The following is a 6,423-nucleotide window of genomic DNA, read 5'->3' as shown; positions in this document are numbered from 1 at the left end:
GAAACTGAGGTTCAGAGAAGTTAATCAACTTACCCCAAGGTCACATTAAATGTTAAATTTCATCAAAACATCTTGCATTCTTCAGTGTCACCACAAATTTTTGCCTCCTTAAAAGAGCTAAATTCTCTTCAGGAAAAAAAAATTTCTGGGGTGGGGAGAGAGGGGTGAGGTAGTCCTTAACCAAAATAAGAGGAAGATAGGATAATAGAGTGGGTAGTAATCTGACCTTCAGGCTAGGAAGATCTGGCTCTGATATAAATTGGCTATGTGGCCCTGGGCCTAACCCTCCTTTCTCTAGGCAACCCTCTGAGACTCCAAACTGTAGAAAAGGTGATAATCTCTTTGGGGAAAGAAGTTTCCTCATCTGAAAACTTGATACCAATGCTTAAAGTGAATTGGATTTAAGGAGGGAGGGCTGTACAAAGTCTTCAATCTCACGTTCTCCTTCAGAGTCATCTGGGTCCAGTGGTCAGTTATGAAGGATAACTGGAGATGACCCTGGATACAAGACAATCAAGATTAAGTTACTTGTCCAAGTTCACACAGCTAATAGACACAGTCTGAGGTCAGATTTAAGCCTAGGTTCTGACTCCAGGCCTCGTGCTCTATTCACTGTACCACAATCATAGCCCCAGTCCCTAGTTCTATGCCCAGTCAAAAAATGTATAAACATTCTTAATGGATCTCTCTAAAAAGAGGACAAGATTTTCTTGATTGAATTAGAAAGGATCCTATATGTAAGCAGTAGTAAAATGCATTCCAGATTTATGGGAGAAAGATTTTTGAAACTACTGCTTTAATTATACTATTGCTTGGTTGTTTTCAATTGTGTTTGACACTTCATGAACGACCCCATTTGGAGTTTTCTGGTAGAAGAATGTTTTACATTTTCTTCTTGAGCTCATTTGACAGGGAGGAAACTGAAGCAATAGGGGTAAGTGACCTGACTTTGGTCATTCAGCTAGATTTGAACTTAGGAAATTTGGTCTTTCTGACTCTAGGACTTGTACTCTATCCACCAAACCACCTAACTGACATAATATGTCCTACAGATATATATTAAAATCAACATATCCAAAACTGAATTCTTCTTTCTACCAAATTCTCCTCTCTTCTTAAGTGACATATTACTCTCAAGGGTCCCGCCATGCTATTAGTCCCCCAGACTTGAAACCTAAGTACCATCTTGAAGTTCTCACTTCATTTCACTCCTTCCCTCATCCTTTTCCCAATCATTTGACAAATCTTTCAATCTTTATCTTTGATTCTATGGCACAAGACTTCAGGGTTGGTTCAAGGAAGGGATGGGGAAGGTTGGCACAGTGACTAGAGCTCCAAATGTGAAGTCAGAAAAATCAGAATTCAATGTTTCAACCTTTACAACATTTTTCCTATTTAGTTCTTTCTTTCTTCTGCCATGATCACCACAAGTTCTCATCCCATTACACTGAATTATTGCAATAATCTAATGGTTGACTTTCCTCCCTCCTCTTTCTCTAATCTAGTGTCCCCTCCTTTCATCTAGCAAAGTAATTTTCCTTAGACCTTGACACTTCCATAACCAATAAACTTCAATGTTTCTCTAACACTTCTGGGATCAAATATAAAATTGGCTCCCTTCCAGTTTTCTTAGTGACACTGGAGGCTTCCTTGCTGTTCTTCAAATAGAACATTCAATCCTGTGACTCCACAAATTTTCAGTCATTGTCCCGCAAGGCTAGAATAGTTTTCTTGCCTCTTTGCTTCCCTGGCTTCCTGGAGGAGATTATCTCCAGTTTATCCAGTCTTCCATTTCTTGGTGTGTAGTTGATTGCATGTTGTCTCCCCCATGAAACTATGAGCTCCTTAATGGCAGGGACTATTTATTTTTGTTTTTGTTTTATTTTATTTTACCTTTCTTTGTTTTCTAAGAGCTTAGCCCAGGGTCTGGTACATAGTAGATGTTTAGCAAAATGCTTACTGATTTGATTTGGAAGCCTTGAATACAAAAATTGGTGGGTTTGACTAGATGTCTTCAAAGGTTCCTTCAATCGTTATCCTTGATTTTATTACACAAGACTTCAAGGTTGGTTCAATGAGGGGGAGGGGGAATGGGTAGCTAGATGACACAGTGAATAGAATTCCAGGAGTGGAGTCAGCAAGACCTGAGTTCAAATTCAGCCAAGTGACTGGGCAAATCACTTAACTCTGCCTCAGGTTTCCCATCTGTAAAATGAGCTGGTGAAGGAAATGGTAAACCTTTTCAGTATCTCTGCCAAAGAAATCTCAAATGGGGTTGTGAATACTCAAACATGACTTAAATGACTGGATCAGAGCAGAAATTGTTCCTCCTTATTTCTATTGAATTGAGTAGAAACAGATAAAGTTTGGGCTTAATTTAAATGCAGAGGGAATTTACTCTTCCCCTCAAAATAATATTCCCTCAAACACCATTTACAGTAGCTCATCTGGCTTCTTCTCTTAGTTAAAAAAGTAAAGCCTTCTCACCATTTCCTAAATTAATTTTTCCAAGGGAAAAATATAAAGAATTTATTATAGTGGGAGCTGCCAATCTACTGGTTACACATTTAATTGATCTTTTGGGATAAAGTGAACAATCATCCATTGGAGTTAAAGCAAGTATGTCATACTACAATTGTTGATGGAAGGACCTTTTCCAAAATGGAAATGACAATGAACTTTATTCTAATGGGTCCATATAGCTGTGCTGCACCAGTGTAGCTGTGCTTCATTTGAAATGATGCCATAGTTTGAAGGAGGGACAATCTGGACTTGGAATGTAACCACAGCCCCCCAAAATGCTTTGAAGTCTCTCTTATTTATTTTGTCTGTTCTTGCCAGTATTTTTTGATTCAAAAATTTCTGACAAACTGACAAGTCTTGAAAGGGAAAAAAAAGTGTTTTAACTAGATTTAACATAAGGATCCTGGAAGGTCCTAAGCTTCCACTGTCAAGAAGACAAAAAAGAAGCCTCAGTCACTACAGTCATAGCCAAGAAATCCAGCAGATCACTGACCCTTTACATTATTCACTTGCTCAGCTCCAGTCAAAACCAAACATTAATAATGCTACTTCACAAAACACAAAAAATGCAAAAAATGGAGTTGTCTCTGTCCTCAAGGAGCTGAGTTATTTGGGTGCGTGCATAAGTATATAGAAAACATTAACCAGATAAGGGGAGAAGGCAGTAGTAGACAATGTATCATATAAGTGCATGCATGAATATATACATTATCTATGCTGGATAAATTGTATGTGTATATCAAACCAAACTGTCTATCTCTATATAGGATATATCTAATAAATCCTTTTTTTTTCCCCTTTGTATTTCTGGCAATTAGTCTGGGAATTTCTGTCTCTAGTGCATAGTAAGCACTTAATAAATATTTGTTGTCTGACTGATGGGTCCATAGTTATATATAGTGATTCTTGTTTACTTGTGTAGGTAGGGTACATTGGATTTTCTTGGCAAAGATACTGAAGTGCTTTGTCATTTTCTTTTCCAGTGGATTAAGTCAAGGGATAAATCAGTCAATGCTTAGGGTCATACAACCAGTAAGTATCTGAGACCCAATTTGAACTCAGGCCTTATTGACTCTATGACCTCGTACTTTTTCCACTGAACCATAGCTCAGTGCTGCCCCATATCTTTTTATACACAAATGTATATATACACATATAAACATACATACATACATACACACACAAACACATATCTTGCTTGTATATTGTTGTTTGCATGTGTCTCTTCCTTTAGATTGTAAGCTCTTTGGAGGTACAGACTGGGTTTTTTTTTTGGTCTTTCTTTTTATCCCTGGCAATTAACCTATACTTGGCAAATACTAGGTTCTTAATAAATATCTGTTTTCTAATTAATGACCTGTAGACAAGTCCTTGAAAAATAGGCTAGAAAAGATGTCATGCTCCTTTGACTTCTACAGGCACATAGTAGAATGTCAGAGAAGAGAATAGGAGTAGAGGAGGAACTATAGAAAATGAATGGCATTGGATAAGTAAATATAGCTGGATTATAATGTGTACCATTAGTAAGAATTTCCACATCAATAAGATGGTAATAATAATAATAGCAACAATAATAAATGTCTATATAGTTCTCATTATGTACTAGGCACTATCTTAATCAGTTTGTGATTTTTACCTCAGTTAATCCTTACAAACAACCCTGGAAGGTAGGAACTATTATTATCCATATTTTACAGATAAGGAAACTAAGGTAGGGGTTAAGTAGGGGTTAAGTGACTTGCCCAGGTTCACATAGCTAGCATATGCCTGAAGTCACATTTGAACTCAGATACTCTATGGTATCCACTGTACCAAGTAATACATTTTAATATAGGAGCCTGAAGATATGAATGAAGAAATTAGAAACTGGGACTCAAATAACAAACATCCAAATCATAGCTAAACAATATCCTGTTCATCCTATTCCTAAAGTGGTCATCCAACTTTTCTCGGAAGCCTTCAGGTAAAGGAAACAGGGCTATGGAATGTCCTTTTTCCTGAGATCCCATTTTTGGATAAATGATTGGAAGCTTTTCTTCACATCAAGCTTGGATTCATTCTTTTGCAACCTTCAACCAACTGTTCCTGGTTCTGTCCCCTGGGACCACACAGAGTGAGGTTAATCCCTTTACCTTGTAACAGCTATCAAGTTCCATCATTACAAGGTCCCTGGGAAAATCTGGTTGTAGATTTCCCATATGGCTAGCTCCCAAATTTTGGAATATGTGATTAGCTCTTATTAGGGAACCTATTAGATCAATAGGGGGGAAAATGGCCTTAATAGGACAAGAATTGGACTTATCTCCATGGTATCTAACTGGAGTGTTAGGTGTTCTTATTAGTATTGTTGGGCAATTTCCTTTAGAGGTTGGTCAATTATCTTCAAACTGTGCTTCTTTTTAGCTTTAGACATAAAATGGCCTACTGAAAAAGAAATTTCACCTAGGAAATAGGGTTTCTGAATTTTTAGCTCAGACTTCCAAAGTGAGTCACAATTTTTCTGGTCTAGAGGTCTCTAATTATTTTTCTTACTTTACAAAGAATTAAACAGTTGGAAGGAATCATAGATTTAGACTTAAAAGAGGTCTTGGAAGTCATCAAGTCTGGCCCCCCCCATTTTACACATGAGGAAACTGAGACCCAGAGAGGTTGGGTGAGTTGCTTAGGACTACACAGCTAGGAAATGGAATTCGAACTGAGATCTTTCTGAATCCAAGTCCCATGTTTATCCACTAAGCCATGTTGCTTAAAGGGACTCATAGGTTTTCATATACAAATCTCCAGATAAAGTATTCATTTTATCTGCAATGTTCTCATCAAGTAGTCCTGAACAATTAGCCATCTACTTTGTATTTGAGAACCTATCTCTCTAGAGATGGGACACTCATCACTTAATTTTTTTCTTTTTATGACTTTTGTTTTATATTAGTCATTTTTTTCAGGGTGGGGAGGGGAGGCAATTGGAGTTAAGTGACTTGCTGGATTTGAACTCAGATGCTCCTCATTCCAGGACCAGTGTGCTATCCACTGTCCCTCATTTATCACTTTCTAAGGCAGCCCATTGTATTATTTATTTTATTTCATTTTTAATTTTCCCCAATTATATATAAAAATAATTGTCAACATTCATTTTGTTATTGTTGTTGTCAAATGTTAATTTATGGCAAATAGCTTACTTTGCAATTTTTAACTTACTGGGCTGCCACAGCACCACTATTGATGTCATCAGTGACATCATGAGGATGTCTGCCATCAATGCTGCAGCCCACAGAAAGGGCTGTTCCAAGTATCTCTTTAATAGTTACAGAGAGTTCTCTTGCCAAGCATCTGTGCCTCATCTGTTGAGCAATGTTAAAAATCTCATTGAAAGTGATGTTTCCACTGTGTTTAATATTTTTTCTGTTTCTTTCTGTTCAGAGGATGTTCCTTTGGAGCTTTGATGATCAAGGTTAAAACAGAAGGTACCACGTCAATCTGGGCCTGTCTGTTCTGAATGCTAAATTTCATTATAATTCTTAGCCCTTTCCAGTCACCAGTCATCACCAGCCTTTTTGGGAGACAAACCCAAGGCACTAATTTTGGAGACTAGAGCTGATGTGGCACCAATTTCAACACCAGTACACCTTCAAAACACGACTTTGATTTCATTAGGATTGAACTTGGGTAGCATGGCGACTACAAAGGTGGAGGTTCAGTCTCCACTGTGGGGTGATTGCTAGTGTCAGATGAACCTGTATTTGGGGTGATGGAAAGAAGTCACACCATCTTGAGCTGGGAACCAAAAGCTCAACACTCATTTTTGTAAAGTTTTCTTCCTCTCATCCTTCTTTCCTCTCACCCTAGAATAACAGGTGATCTGATATATGTTATACATGTACAATCATGTTACACATATTTCCA

At 37.6% G+C, this 6,423-nt stretch overlaps 1 pseudogene; it reads right to left on the bottom strand.

Moving 5' to 3' along the window:
- Positions 1–5,714: 5,714 nt before the first annotated feature.
- Positions 5,715–6,193, bottom strand: LOC141506452 (large ribosomal subunit protein uL11-like; annotated as a pseudogene).
- Between the last annotated feature and the right edge of the window lie 230 nt (positions 6,194–6,423).

The sequence above is a fragment of the Macrotis lagotis genome, chromosome 1, assembly GCF_037893015.1.
Source record: "Macrotis lagotis isolate mMagLag1 chromosome 1, bilby.v1.9.chrom.fasta, whole genome shotgun sequence".
Classification (NCBI taxonomy): domain Eukaryota; kingdom Metazoa; phylum Chordata; class Mammalia; order Peramelemorphia; family Peramelidae; genus Macrotis; species Macrotis lagotis.
This window is presented reverse-complemented; position numbering and strand designations above follow the sequence as displayed.